General features: G+C 41.6%; 1 protein-coding gene across 2 annotated transcripts in view; it reads left to right on the top strand.

The window, feature by feature from the left end:
* Positions 1-3,820: 3,820 nt before the first annotated feature.
* The window catches only part of LOC113021058 (uncharacterized), a 31,043-nt gene continuing 18,429 nt past the window's right edge, over positions 3,821-16,434 (top strand). Inside the window, exon 1 of one of the 2 annotated variants that reach the window (XM_026165472.2) lies at positions 3,821-3,902. The gene's annotated coding sequence lies outside the window, so the exon portion shown is untranslated. The remainder of the gene's footprint in view (positions 3,903-16,434) is intronic. The other variant, XM_080300959.1, reaches the window with a different exon arrangement.

Genomic DNA, 16,434 nt, shown 5'->3' with positions numbered 1-16,434 from the left:
TTTCATTGTTATGGAAAAAGAGAGTATCAAAATCATGATGACCAATTGGAGTGGTGATTTCTATGACTTTGTGTATATAATTTGGAATTTTGTACAAATGTAGGCCAATAAGGAATATATGATATCATTTCATTCTTTTCAAAGGTTTATTTGCATGACGCACAAACAGACACAATTGAAAGGTACAAATGTATTGTGCATGAAACGAATTCAAACGTGGTGCAGATTAGGGGTGGGTTTTTATAATCGATTCATCGATTAAAATCGATTCTGGCTTGGATAACGTAAAATCGATTCATTAAAATCCTGAATCGATTTTTTTAATATAAATTTATTTTGCCCGAAATGCCAGAATCTCTGGTGACATCTCACAAAATTTCAAGAACCACCAAACAGTTAAAAGAATAGAAACTGGGTCCCATTTTCACATATCAAAGCAGCATCTTTACATGAATCCTTCAGTAATTAGATGACAAAAAAGACTTTAATTCAATCTTCAGTGCATTTAGTGAAGGTCTTTTGTTTTGCCATTTACACTTATGAATGTGGTATTTGCCCATAATTATTACCATATTGTGGAGCATGGCAAGTTCCTTAGACGGATCGCCATTATTGTATAAAACCTGTGTTAGAGTCAGTGGGGTCATCCCATCTATTCTTACACTCAACCAGTCTACCAAATCCTGCCAGAAGTCAGTCGTTACTGAGCAGGAAAAAAACAAATCAATACTTTCTTCATTTTGCAAACAAAATCCACATGGCTCCACCTCAAACCCAAACCTTTTTTTAAGCATTTCAGCTGCTGGGTAATATCCATTAATTATTTTAAATTGCATTTCTTTGACTTTGGGGGGGATAGGCCATTTTAAAAAGTGTGTATATTTGTTAGTTATTTTAACGTTACTCCCTTTTAATTTTGTGTTACTGTTAAAATCGTGAAATAATTCATTTTTAAATATATTGTTTATGATTTTATTATTACACTTTTTATTAGTTAAAGGAATCTGATTTAGCTGTAAAGAAGGTAAACTAATTTGTCCCTTAGAGTAATATAAATAGCCTTGTATCAAACTTAACAGAGGTAAGAGGATCACCTTACAGACCTTGTTATATTCTCTAAGGGAACACTGAATGTTAAACTTTGCAGTGAAAACACCCACTGGGAGAAACTGCCCCTTTTCATCAAGTAAATCTGTTATAAAGATGATGTTTTTTTTCCATACCACTCTTTAATGAACAATGACTTCCTATTAATTGTAATGGTCCTGTTAATCCACAAGGTGGAGCAATGTGGCGTGAAGTTATGGGCAAAAACCATCTTCCAATAAGACAAGACCTGCTTATGATATTCTGACAGTTTCACAGGCAACTTCAATATATCAAAATCACATTTCAGGAGAAAATCCAACCCTCCCACCTTTTTGAAAATATTTTTAGGGATATGGAACCATATGGAGTCAGGTTTCAAGAGGAAGGCTTTTATCCAGTTAATTTTAAATACTCCAACCATTGATTGAAAATCAATTGTCTTTATACCACCTTTGGTGTAATCTTTGACAAGTTGTGATTTTTTAATGTAATGTGTTTTATTGCACCAAATGAATTGATAGATTATGGAGTTAATCTTTTTAATACTTTTCGGGGTAATGTATAATGAGTAAGCTGGATAAACCATCTTTGAGACGCCCTCTGATTTGGATAATAGACTGCGTCCAAAAATTGTGATATCTCTCATTAACCAATGATTTAGTGTTTTGGACATACCATCAATTTTGTCTTTTAGGTTTTTTGACTCTCTAGTTTTGATGTCTCTATTTAAATAAATGACTAGATATTTGACTTCATTTTTCACTGGAATTGTCCTCGTTATTTTCCAAACAATCATAAAGTGGCAAAAGTCCACACTTCTTTAGATTCAGACACAAGCCTGAAGCTTTAGAAAAAATTGAAATTACATTCAACGCTTTCTCAAGTATTAATTTATCCTTTAAAAATATTACTATGATGCAAACTGACTCATTTTCAGTTCAGTACCAAAATTTTTTATTCCTTTGATGTCTGAATGGTTCACAGTGAGGTAGGCCATTAATTGAGTGCAAAGAATAAATAATTTTGGAGAAATTGGGCAACCCTGTCGAATTCCACGGAATACGTCTATCCTAGGTGTTATGCCTGGATTGAGCGAAACATAACTGTAAATCTGCTTGTAGAACAGTTTGATCACTTTGCAAAATTTGTTTCCAAATCCAAAAAGTTCTAAAGATCTAAATAGAAAATTATGGTCTATTGAATCAAAAGCTTTAAAAAAGTCAATAAATAATATTAAACTTTCTGAATTGATAAAGGATCGGTAGTCAATCATATCTAATATTAAACTTATGTTATTTTGACACTCATCGATTAATTTGGTTAAGACGCTCTTAATCCTATTTGCATATGCTAAGGCTAATAATTTGTAATCATTACATAAAAGTGTTATGGGTCTCCAATTGTCTAGCACTTGTAAATTTTTGTTTGGTTTGGGCAATAAGGTTATTAATCCTGTTTTCATTGTTGGGGATAGTTCTTCATTTTTTAAACAATCCAAAAAGGCATTAAATAACAAATCTTTAATGTCTTGCCAAAAGGTTTTATAGAATTCAATCGTTAGGCCGTCAATTCCAGGCGATTTTCCATTTTTCATTTGTTTTAGAGCTGTTTCTAATTCAGATATATTCAAATCTTCTTCTAACCATATTTTATCTTCCTCTTCCAATTTTTTTTACCTGGTCTTTAATCATATCAAAAAAAGATGTCTGCATTCTCTTTTTCGGTTCTTGGTTTATACAGATTACTATAGAATATGTTAATTTCCTCACTAATTTAGTTTGGTTCCTCTATCATAGTGCCATCCTCACTCAATTTAGTTATTTTTTTCTTTGTTTCTCTGCGCTTCTCAAGACTATAGAAATAAGATGATTTTTTTTCCCCATGTTCAATCCACTTGGCTTTAGACCTTACATGTGCTCCTTTAGCCTTAATCAAGTACACCTCATCTAGTTGACTTTGTAAAGATTGTAAGCATTCTGACTCTTCTGCAGTCATACAAGGCTTACCACATAATAAATGTATTTGTTCGATTAGATTTTTCTGTTCACATATGCGTGTGGCAGACACTTTCTTTCCCGTTTCTATAGCTAGTTGTTTGACACTATATTTAAACCATTCCCATTTACTGACATTAGTCATCATCAAATTGTTAATTTCTAATTGAATTTTTTTTAACTTGTGTACAGAAATCTTTGTTTTGTAATAAACTATTGTTAAATTTCCATAAGTTCGCAGATCTTTGTTATTTACGTAGAGATGATGAGAGACTTATCAGACAATGATCAGTAAGTGGAGTTGTTTGGGTTTCACATTTAGTAACATATGATGATACTGTTTGGGAGACAAGCCAATAATCTAGTCTTGAACATACGTTCTTATTTGTTGGACTAAATCAAGTGTATTTCTTCGTATTTGGGTTTGTCATCCTCCAATAATCCATCATATTAGTTGTTGTACAAAAATCACAAATAATGCTATCGTGTTCTGGTTCTTTCCCTCTCTGTGGTTGCCTGTCAAGCCATGAGTTAAGTGCCAGGTTAAAATCGCCTCCAGTTATTACCTGGGTAGAACCATATGTATTACTGCAATTTGCAATTAATTTACTAAAGTTGAACATCATGTTTCTATTTAGAGACCTGTTATTGTATCCATACACGTTGATAAGAATAATTTTCTAGACTCATTGCTTGTTTACACTTGATTTGCAGTACTGTTTAATCCTGTGGGTGGCGCTAATCGGTTTTTCCAAACCACCAATAAGAGGAACACGAAGAAGACGAAGAACGCTAAGAAGAAATCAAGCACAATTTCAGGTACTGCAGCTATAAACGCTCATTTATTTTTTAACTCTCTGTTTTGAAACTACGGCATGATATGATAGCGGCCCTTTCTGTCTATAAACAGCGAGTCTGTTGCTTTTTAATGGTTAACCAGTAGACTGGTTTCCAGAGGTTTCAAATAGCTAAACGTTAGCGAGGGGTTTAATCCATTTTTAACAGTTTCATTGTTCTGTGTTTTTTTGTTTGCTTTTTAAAGCATCATTAAATTATCCAACATTACGTAAGAGTGAAAAAAGTTAGCATTGTGTGCAAAGAAAATGACATTATGGCTCGTAATTATTATTATTATTAGTAGTAATAACGGAGCCCTCACAGACACGAGCAGCTTCCTGTATCATGAGACAAGCACAGGCAGCTCTAACCGAGCTCAGCGCTGTATTACTGCATACTCAGCGGGTTTACTGGGGAAACTAGAACCAATACTCTAAATACATTTTGCAGCATAATAGGAGTGAACCCCCCCCCCCCAAAAGCTGCATTGGCGGTTGTTACTGGCACATTATAGCCAGTGTTGCCAACTCCTCAGTAAGGAAAATCGCTATTGTCTTTTATTGTCCTAAAAGTCGCTAGATTCAATTCCAACCCTGCTCCTTTATCCGGGCCTGGACTGGCAAAAGTGACCCGAGATTGGCACTCTGGTGGAATTAATTTGTGTGTGTGTTTATAAGTAGTTTTAAACCTTGTGATCCACAAAACAGCATATCAGTAAAGGAAGAACTGACTGCGTTACAATCAATGCGGGAGCAGCGGCTTCGCTCATGCGCGATTCATTTGCAGTTTGGACGCACAGGTGTGAACGTCTCCTGCCCTGATAACAGCTGGGGGAGGACTATCCTCCGCCCGTGAACGCTTTGGCACGGGTGAGGTGCCCACGGCAGCACCGCTGCTTGTTGAGAGTAAAGGCGATACCCGCTTTCTCGTCAAAAAGTCGTCATAAATAAGTCTCCCTTCACACCAGAAAAAGTCGCCAGATTTGTCGCTAGTCGCTTTTTAGAAAAAAAAAGTCGCTAAATATAGCGACAAAGTCGCTAAGTTGGCAACACTGATTATAGCTGTCTAATCGTTCTCGACACTGTAGGTTTAGTAAAACATGTCAGCACCACAGGATCAAACTTCCACCAGACTAAAGAAATGCAAGCTTTTTTTCTTTTTTTTTTTTGCACAAGTCGATAGGCGACAGGCACGACAAGGAAGTGTGCTTGAGTGAACGCTGGATTGGCATTTGAAAAGCGCTCCTGTGGCTTCTTGATGAGTGAGTTAACCTCAGCAGCAGTAGTATGGCTTTGGGAATAATTGTGGCTTGTTTGTGTAGCTACTGCTTGTCCTGCCGCTTGTTTTGCCACCAGTGTATTGATGCAAAAAGATTCAGATCCCTGAATGCGCTTTGATTGGTGGACTGCCTTCCTGTTAATCATAGATGTCAAACATTTAGCCCAAGCTTGCTAGTAGTGAACCTGGCAAAATGCACACCTCCTCATAATTCCCCTTTCTGTGAGTGTAGAGAAGCTGCATATTTAACCCCGGAGACCTTTTAATTTACAGGAGTGTAGGTCTGTCACATTAAACAAATGTTGGTGTAATAAATAGTAGGGCTACAACTAAATATTACTTTGGTAGTCAACTAATCTGCCAATTTCTCTTTGATTAGTCAACGATTATTTCAGTAACTCTTATCTAATGTGTTCTAGCCTCCATACCTCACGTGCTCAAGTCTGCCCTCTTGTGATTATCACTCCGTCTCATCCCAGAGCAAATTAAAATAATGATCTAGGAAACATATGAATTGAAAAATAATCAAATGAATCTATAGGCAAGGCAAGGCGAGTTTATTTGTATAGCACAATTCAACAACAGGGTGATTCAAAGTGCTTTACACAGACATTAGAAACAAAAACAAATAAAAAGCATGATTTAAAATTGATTAAAACAAGCAAACAAACAAACTAACTAATTAACAAACAAACAAACAAAACAGTATATAAAATCAAAACAGATAAAATCAGAACAATAGATAAAATCAGTAGTTAAAATGTTAGTTTTGAAATTTAAGCTTAAAAGTGTGGATTTGGTGCTTTATTTAAATGCAGCTGAGAACAGGTGAGTCTTCAACCTGGATTTAAATAAACTGAGTGTTTCAGCTGATCTGAGGCTTTCTGGGAGTTTGTTCCAGATATAAGGAGCATAAAAGCTGAATGCCGCTTCTCCGTGTCTGGTTCTGACTCTGGGAACTGATAAAAGACCAGATCCAGATGACCTGAGGGATCTGGAAGGTTCAAACTGGGTCAGGAGGTCACTGATGTATTTTGGTCCTAAACCATTCAGAGCTTTATAGGCCAGCATCAGGACTTTAAAGTCTATCCTCTGACGGACAGGCAGCCAGTGTAAAGACCTCAGACCTGGACTGATGTGGTCCACTTTTTTGGTCTTAGTGAGGACTCGAGCCGCAGAGTTCTGAATGAGCTGTAGTTGTTTGACTGATTTTTTTTTTAGGTAGACCTGTAAAGATGCTGTTACAGTAATCAAGCCTACTAAAGATGAATGCATGGACTAGTTTTTCCAGGTCCTGTTGAGACATCAGATCTTTTATTCTTGATATATTTTTGAGGTGATAGTAAGCTGACTTTGTTATTGTCTTAATGTGTTTTTCTAAGTTTAGGTCTGCATCCATCACTACACCCAAATTTCTCGCCTGGTTTGTGGTTTTTAGGTGTATAGGTTGAAGTTCTCTGGTGACCTGTAATCGTTTTTCTTTGGCGCCAAAGACTATTACCTCAGTTTTGTTTTTGTTTAGCTGGAGAAAATTGTGGCACAACCAGTCATTAATTTCCTCAATGCATTTACCAAGAGCCTGTACAGGGCCTCGGTCTCCTGGTGACATTGTGGTATATATTTGTGTGTCATCTGCATAGCTGTGGTAGTTTATTTTGTTGTTCTTTATAATCTGTGCAAGTGGGAGCATGTAAATGTTAAACAGAGGGGGTCCCAAGATTGAACCTTGGGGAACTCCACATGTGATACTTGTCTGCTCAGATGTGAAGTTACCTATTGATACAAAGTATTTCCTGTTTTCTAAGTATGTTTTGAACCAGTTCAGTACAGTTCCTGAAAGACCTGCCCAGTTCTCCAGTCGTTTGAGTAATATGTTGTGGTCAACTGTATCAAATGCTGCACTGAGATCCAGTAAAACTAGGACTGACATTTTTCCACTGTCTGTATTCAGACATATGTCATTAAACACTTTGGTCAGAGCGGTTTCAGTGCTGTGGTTCTGTCTAAAACCTGACTGGAAGGCATCATAGCAGTTATTCTGTTTTAAGAAGTAACTGAGCTGTTGAGAAACTGCTTTTTCAATGATCTTACTTAAAAATGGGAGATTTGAGATCGGCCTGTAGTTGTTCATTTGTGTCTTGTCAAGATTGTCCTTTTTCAGTATAGGTTTGATTACAGCAGTTTTTAGTGGTTCCGGAAACACACCTGATATTAAAGAAAAGTTGACAATCTGTAATAGGTCTGACTCTAAAGTCTTTGAGACCTTTTTGAAAAAACTTGTTGGCAGGACATCTAAACAGCAGGAGGAGGAGTTCAGTTGACCTAAGATGTCCTCCAGGTCTTTGCTGTTAATAGGGTCAAACTGTTTCATGGTGTTTAAACAGTTTTTCGGTGGACACAGTACATAGTCTGGATCTGCTGTTGATGTACCAATTGCTTGTCTAATCTTTTGGATTTTGTCTGTGAAGAATTTGGCAAAGTCATTGCAGGCCATGGTTGAATGAAGTTCAGCTGCCACTGACACAGGGGGGTTTGTTAGCCTGTCAACTGTAGAAAATAAGACCCGAGCATTATGGCTGTTTTTAGTGATGATGTCAGAGAAGTAGGACCTTCTTGCACTCCTCAGTTGTAAATTATAATTGTGAAGTTTCTCTTTATAGATGTCATAGTGAACCTGGAGGTTTGTTTTTCTCCCTCTGCGCTCAGCTTTCCTACACTCTCTTTTTTCATTTTTCACTAGTGTGGAGTTTCTCCATGGAGACTTTTTCCTTCCAGAGATAACCTTCACCTTAATGGGAGCAATTGTATCCATTACATTTAACATTTTTAAATTGAAGCTATTGACGAGCTCATTGACTGAACCTCTGGACAGGTCAGGGCCCTATTTCAGGAAGCCGGTTTAGTGCAAACTCTGAGTAAGTATACCCTTAGTTAACGAAAACTCTGGGTTTTCGGTTTCACAAAGCGAGTTTAGATTAATTCTGAGTGAGTTACTATGACGACACACTCCGTGAAGCTAACCTGCCCCCTAGCAGGTTTACTTCAACTAACCCTGATGTTCTCCGCCTCTTTGTCGGAAACCTGACTGTAGGAAGTGTCAGACATGGCGTGTCCCTTCCTTGAAGAGCCAGTAGATGTTGAAGCCCAAATTCTCCGCAGAGCTCTCCGCCGGGAGAGAGTGATTAGAGCGCGTTCGGACATTTTATCATTTCCTGATGATTTCCTGTGTGAACGTTACTGTTTTTCAGCACAATCTACAATTTATTTGAATAACATCCTCAGGCCTAATATTGCTCATGTGACACATCGTGGACATCCTCTCAGTTCTGTACATATTATTTGTATCGCACTTCGGTTTTTTGCAAACGGGAGCTTTCTGTATAATATTGGTGACGCTGAGCACGTTTCCAAGGCTACCGTCTGTCGGGCAGTCAGGAATGTTACAGTTGCACTGAAACGTCTCCTGTACTCGTTTGTGGTGTTCCCCGGTCATAGACCCACAAGATTCATCAAAGAGGGATTCCACAAAATTGCAGGTAGCAGGATGAACAAAACTTAATTCATGATATGGTGATACTTGAACTACTACTTAAATTTTACATTTATTTTCACGGTTCCCAGGCGTGATTGGCTGTATAGATGGCACTCACATTCCAATCATTGCTCCTTCAGTAAATGAAGGAGACTATGTGAACAGGAAGTCTTTCCACAGCATTAATGTACAGGTACATAGTTCCCTGTAGCATTTCAAACTAACAAATTATTTCATTATTAGTAATGGATGCTAATTTGCGTTCTCTGCACTGTGAAGATCATATGTGATGCTGCCAACATTATCACAAATGTGGAAGCCAAGTGGCCAGGCTCTGTGAGTGGTGGTGGTGGAGGACCCCCACCTGTTTTTCGGGCCTCCGCTTTTTTTCTAGTGGCCATAATGGGTCACATTTGAGCATACAGAGTAAGCAAATATGTACTTGTAATGTGCTCAGATAATTTCAATAAGTGCTTACAGAGAGGTAATTAATGTAGCCTCTAACTGCAATTGATTTACATCGGACAAACAGACCAAGCACTATGGCTCATAATACAATTACACCTTACCTGTTTGGACTATATTTTTATATTTCATTTTTACTTGCTGCCAGGAACGTTTGGGGCCTGTTGGGTTGCACCTGCGCTCACATCACATCACAAAATCAAATGTATGAAATAAAAAATAAAAAATAATAAAATAACGTGTTAAATGGGTGGAAATCCCTAGATCAATGTTTAAATTAACACTCACGCATTGACTCTGTCGGCTATGTTTTGCCATGCATGCTCCCTTTCTTTTGCAGCTGAGGCTGTGTTACTTTTTTTCTGCAAAATTTGCATGTTATCGGCATATGCTGCCATCAGAATTTCGGCCTCAAGCGCTGTAAAATACATTGACCGCGCCTTCTTTCCCTTCGTCTCCATGGTGACTCGCTTAATCTGTGCTCCACTAATCAGGGCTTTATGTATCCTCGTGCGCGCGCTTAATTTGGGGTTAAAGCAACTCCGCGTTGATTGAACTAATTGTTATCAGCCTTTCTGAAACCGAATATTCCGAGTTGGACAGTTCGGGGTTACTCAAACCTGAGTATCGTTTTTCCACTCTGAGTTTTCTAAACCGGCTTCCTGAAATAGGGCCCAGGTGTTAATGGGAAGACCTGGTTAAAGATCTCACTACTGTCTTCAGTTATACACCGTTTTGTGATCACTGCTGTTGATATATTTGTGTGGGCTGAGATTTTACTTTCAAAGAAAACACAGTAATGATCAGACAGGCCCACATCAGACACAGTAATGTTTGAAATGCTCAGGCTCTTGGAGATCAGTAGGTCAAGAGTGTGTCCTCTATCATGTGTGGCCTCTGTTACATGCTGAGTCAGCCCAAAGTTGCCCAGAGTGTTACTCTGGTCTTTAGTCCCTTTGTCCTGAGGGTTGTTCACATGGATGTTAAAATCCCCAACAATAATTACACAGTCGAAATCAACACAGATCACAGCCAGCAGTTCACTGAGGTCATTAAAAAAGTCTGTGCAGTATTTGGGAGGCCTGTAAACATTAAGAAACACAATTTTGGATGGGGCCTTCAGCTGTAAAGCCACATATTCAAAAGACTGAAAACTTCCAGGAGATAGCTGCTTACATTGAAATGATTCATTAAATAAGACAGCAACCCCTCCTCCTCTCCTGCTCACCCTGGCCTCACTGATAAAACTGTAGTTAGGAGGGGTCGTCTCGATGAGAACAGCTCCACTGTTACTTTGGTCCAACCAAGTTTCAGTTAAAAACATAAAATCAAGGCTGTGCTCAGTGATTAAATCATTAATTAAAAATGTTTTCCCAGCTAAAGATCTAACGTTTAATAAAGCCAACTTAAGTGTTTTAGAGGCATTACTTGTCCCCTCGTGTTTGGGAGCAGTCTGTGGCACAAGGTATGTTTACTATATTTAAAGATCTTTTAGAGTGCAGCTCTCTGTGTTTTGACCAGGCCACATGTCTCCTTCTGTCACCTGAAAGTACAGAGATTTTAAAACCTTCTAGTAAACAGGGTCCCAGCTTCTCCTGGAAAAAGTCACCACTGCCATAATCCTTGCAGCTCGGACCCTCCACACATCACACATCAGACTGCAGAGACAAAGCATGAAGGTGGTAAGGAGGAACTAAGGGGGGCGTGGCTGGGCAATGTGACTTCAATCGCTCTGTTGAGGGTGGGGCTCAATGGCGAACCTTTGGCTGCTCTGGTGGGGGGTTTATGGGGGACAAAAAGGGATTGGGTCGGGGGGGTAGATCTGAGCCCAGCATTGACCTGCTCCATAATCTCCTCAGTGAATTTCAGGTGTGGGGAGGAGGGAGAAAGGGAGGGGGAGGAGGGTGATGGGGGTGATGGCCTGTCAGGGGTTTGGGGGACTGGGGAAGATCGTGGTCCCTGGTCCTGGTCCTGGTCGTTGGTGTTGTTGAGAGAGTTGGAGGCAAATAGGGACCCCTCTTCTTGCCTCAGATGTCTCTCCTTTCTGAGGCTCTTCCCGGGTGGGGGCAGATGGAGCTGCTCCTCAAGGTTTCTGCTGGGCTTTGTCTGTTCTTGGAGTACTGTTTGTTCCTCTTTATGAGATAACTCCTCGTTTATCTCATCCTTGGCACCAAGCACAGATGAATGACGTATGGAATAAAACAAGTTGGAGGTGAACAGTTTCACCCCTGACTTGTTAAAATTAAATCCATTTTCTTTAAACAGATGCCTGCGTTCCCAAAAAAATATTAAAGGATTACTCAATATCAAATGTCAGGTAATACATATTAAAGTGCTACTAGTATTTAATTTAAAAAAAAAAGTGCTCTGGAGTGACGCTTGCTCTAATCTTTGAGATGATGCTCTCTGTCATGTCTTCAGTAGGGATGGGTATGGTTTAGGTTTTATCCGATACCAGTACCAAACCGGTACTTTTGAAACGGTGCCGGTGCTTAAACTGTGCTCGAACCGGTGCTTAAAGAATGGAGAACACACACTTTGTCCAAAAACCTCTCATGTTTAGCTGTTTTATTGTAAAAAGATAACAATGTTAGCCTTTTCTGCAGCTATGGGGCATATATAGTATCACTCTTGGCTGGAAGCAGTGCTTAAACAATGGGAAAAAAAACCACAAACTTTATCTCTGTGAAGGTTCTCAGTCATCCAGGTCATCGTAGTCAAAGGAGCTTGCAAAGAAAAGCATCTGGACTTCTTTAAGTTGCTTGAAGACGTTTCACCTCTCATCCGAGAAGCTTCTTCAGTTCTAAGGTCAAATGGTGGAGAGTCCCAGATATAAACCTAGTGGGAGTGACCCCCCCCACAGAGGGACAAAAGGACCCCCTGATGATCCTCTAATCGCCTGAGCCAAGGTGGGAAACTGGGCGTGGGTCCCAATCAGCCAGAGTTTCGGGTGTGTTCATTGTGAAACCTGGCCCCACCTTATCATGCGAATTCCTGAGGTCAGATGGCCCAGGATGTGAGTGGGCGTTAAGGCGTCTGGGAAGGGATCTCAAAACTGGATTATAGATGGCAGAGAGTTGGTGTCGTAAACCCCCGCCTCTGTTCTTTTTTTTTTTTTTTTTTTTTTTTTCCTGCCTGTCCCATTTGGTTCTTTAGCCATCAGAATTGTTGTCTGAAGACCAACAAGGATACCCAATGGATTTACTTTGCCAAATGGATCATCGTGGCATTGCCGTATTGGTCCATTTGGTCGATCTTTGTTTTTATTATTTATTATATTTTATTTTCAGATGTTACAGACGGGACAGACATGAGTGAGGGATAGGAAAGGGAGAAAGAAAGAGGAAGGAAAGGAAAAACAGAAGGGGAGAGGGACAGTGAGAAAGGGGGGGGAGAAAAAAAATCTCCTGGATCACCTGTTGAGAGAAGAATAGAAAACAAGCAAAAAAAAACAAAAAAACAAACAAAAACAAAGCAACATACTAAACACAACACCATCGCATTAACCTAGCTAAGTGTAAACAGCAGTAAATACTAAATATTCAATGTTGTTGTGCAGCACGCAGGACAGATGTGCTTCGAAGTAGCAGCCAAGAAAGGTGTAATTTGGGTCTACGAGCAGTGAACACCTGTGTGTATACCTGTGTGGATCAGCGCGCTTGTATTCCAAAGGTTTCTCCATGTAATGATCTGCTAGGGAGTGTGGGGGGGCCACAGCCCCGTCCTCCAGGGTGTGAAGCGGGTATGGAGGAGATCAAAACTCTAGACATCCAGAGGCCCCCAGAACACAAGAGACCATGGAAGACCAACAGAGGGGCAGCCGCGCCACTGTTCCAGTAAGAGCTGAGGAGAGTCCCAGATGAGGGTCCACTCAGCAGCCGCGGAGCAGAAGCCAGGGGGAGTTGCAGTGACGCGCCCATGAGCTCCGCCGGCCCCCAGCTGCGCCTGAGTGACCGAGCCCCAGGCCGAGAGGCCGGGGGCACCCCACCTCCGAAGGGGCCCGAGCGAGCCCCAGGCTCCAGGCCCCGACAAGCGGCCGCCAAGGAGTGAGCCGGTGTGTACCTGGACGCCCACCCCCAGACACAAAGAACCACCAACGCACCGACACCTGAGGGAGTCCGCCACTGGCAGGGGAAGTGGTGGTGGGTGGAGATAGGCCTCCAAACCTTGGAGGGCCTGAGGTGTCCCCAGAGAGGTGGCGTCTGATACCCAACCTGACATATAGACACAGACATACAGGCACACACAGACACAAACATCCATTCCCCCCCTCATGCTCTCATATGCACTCGCTCCACACTCAACCAACGTGGAGACAGACATAAAGAGACGCTGTACACACAGTCACACTCCCCAAGCGTACTCTACAAACCGGGTCTAGGTACCCTTGCCCCTGGAGGGGGTGTGAGATTATTTTGTTATCATATGTTACCTTATATGTGAGATCAAAGTAGTTGCATTAGGATACTGTTGTAGATCATATTATACCCTTAATATAGAGGGGGTGATCAGTATGTAGTTTTAGTTTGCCTTAGACCTCTGACTTTAAAGAGTGTGAAAATCATTAGATCTGTTGGATTGACCTGTATTATGTTGAATGTCTTACATTGTTTCAAAGGAGTTGATAGGATAAAGTATGTTATTTTAATCTCACTGATATCATTTACATGCACTGTTATTATTTCATTATTACTTCATTAGTCTGCATCAGTTTATCAGCAATATATCATTGTATCATTCATCATATCATTCTTAGTAAATCGGCTACAAGGTAATTCTCTACCAGCAATAGCTGTAGCTCCAGGCGGACCCAGTAAGTCAGATAAGGACACTCAACTTTCTTTGGCCTAAACCCACAATTACACAGAGTACACATATTTAAGTCCACACTACACGCACTTACATAGTCATGTAGGACACGCACACACTCATGGAGAACTGTGGGGTCGGCTCAGGACATGCTCTCTGTTTGACATACACACACAATAGACACGAATAGAGATACACACCACACACACACTGTTGTCTCTGAGTGCTGGGCTGAGTGGAAACATCTGGAGGCCATATAAGGTGAACTTTTGGAGGGAACTTCCTGAGTTCTGAGAACTGACTGATACTTATCATGTGACTTGACGGCATCATTGCAATAAAAGCCTTGGGAAGTGATTGTTCGAGGGAGATCGGCTCTTAGAGGCTTGTGATGCTCATCTTCCCCATATAAGATAAGATAAGATAAGATAAGATAAGATAGAACTTTATTAATCCCTCGGGTGGGTTCCTCTGGGAAATTCGATTTCCAAAAAAGCACAGCACCGACAGAAGTTACAGAGTTATACACACACACACATATATATAAATACAGAGACAATATAAATAAAATATACAAAGGGGATAAATAGAATAAATAGGAATAAAAATAAAAATACAAGTGAATTGCACATTTCAAGTATTGAGTCTATTGCACCGTTGACTATTTACAGAAGTATTGCACAAAAGGTATTGCACAGTGAGGTGAAGAGGCACTACAGCTTAGTTGTTCCCTCCTTTGTCCTCCTGTTTCCCCTCCCTCTCCCCTCCAGAGAGGAGTTAAACAGTCTGATGGCGTGTGGGACAAAGGAGTTTTTAAGTCTGTTAGTTCTTGTCTTTGGGAGAAGCAACCTGTCACTGAACAGACTCTTCTGGTTGTTAATGGCCGTGTGCAGAGGATGCCTGGCATTGTCCATAATGTCCATCAGTTTCTTTAATGTCCTTTTCTCTGCCACTGTCACCAGAGTGTCCAGCTTCATGCCGACCACAGAGCTAGCCCTCCTGATCAGTTTCTCCAGCCTGGATGAGTCCTTCTTTGCTGTGCTGCTCCCCCAGCACACCACAGCATAGAAAAGTACTCCAGCAACCACCGACTGGTAAAACATCCTCAGGAGCTTCCTGCAGATGTTAAAAGACCTCAGCCTCCTGAGGAAGTACAGTCGGCTTTGGGCTTTTTTATACAGGTACTCTGTGTTGCATGACCAGTCCAGTTTATTGTCCACCCACAGCCCGAGGTACTTGTACATATGTATAATATGTACATATGTACATAATATTATACATATGTACATATGTATAATAAAATCACTATTCTGACATCTACTGAGACCATGCAGTCGTTTGTCTTCTCCTCAAAACTCGAATCATGACAGGGGGAACTGCACCCAGACCCAGGTGGTGTTACCCTTTTCCCTGCGGTGGGGAGAGGCAGACCACCCTGACTCCGTAGCAGCAGGGGCCAGCTCCCCCGCTGGCCGCCTTTCCCTGGTGGGTCGCGGAGTGTGAGAGTGCCTACTGGGGTCAGCGGGGGAGCTGGCCCCAGGGAGGGGTTACTTGCCCCTCCCTTCCTTCCCTCCCCATCTCCAGCTGCCTCCCTCTTCCTGCTCCACCACAACCACCCACACATGCAGGGCCTTGGAGTAGGGGTATGTCACCAGGGTGTAGAGGAGGCTACCCCCCCCCCCCCCCCCCCTCTGTCCCCTTCTGGCTGCCTCTGCCTCAATTTTATCCCACAACTTAGACATTCACATTATTCACACTCTCATTACACATACATATAGGATCTTGGGGGTGGGCACAATCACGGAGTCCAAATTACCATCAGGGTGTACACCTCACCCCTGGCGTCGTTGCCCACCTCTCAATTTTAAATACACTTAGACATTGAGGGCTATCAGGAGGGACTATGCGCTTACCTGCTGCTCCTTGGCAGGTAGCTCCATGCCCTCCTGGGTTTTAATTGCACCTTAGAACACACATGCATCAACACTACAATGAGCGGGTGGAGGGAGGTTTGGAGTCTTTTCCCACCCCCATTCTCTGCGGCCTGCTGGAGCGGGAGGGCTAGGAGGAGTTGGCCGTCCGACTGCGGTCTGGAGTGTGGGGCCTCCCTGCTGCTACGGAGTCGGGGTGGTCTGCCTCTCCCCACCGCAGGGAAAAGGGTAACACCACCTGGGTCTGGGTGCAGTTCCCCCCTCCAGGGGCAAGGGTACCTAGACCCGGTTTGTAGAGTACGCTTGGGGAGTGTGACTGTGTGTACAGCGTCTCTTTATGTCTGTCTCCACGTTGGTTGAGTGTGGAGCGAGTGCATATGAGAGCATGAGGGGGGGAATGGATGTTTGTGTCTGTGTGTGCCTGTATGTCTGTGTCTATATGTCAGGTTGGGTATCAGACGCCACCTCTCTGGGGACACCTCAGGCCCTCCAAGGTTTG

Source organism: Astatotilapia calliptera, chromosome 4, assembly GCF_964374335.1.
Source record: "Astatotilapia calliptera chromosome 4, fAstCal68.1, whole genome shotgun sequence".
NCBI lineage: Eukaryota > Metazoa > Chordata > Actinopteri > Cichliformes > Cichlidae > Astatotilapia > Astatotilapia calliptera.
The sequence above is the reverse complement of the archived record's forward strand: the minus strand, read 5'-3'. Positions and strand labels throughout refer to the sequence as shown.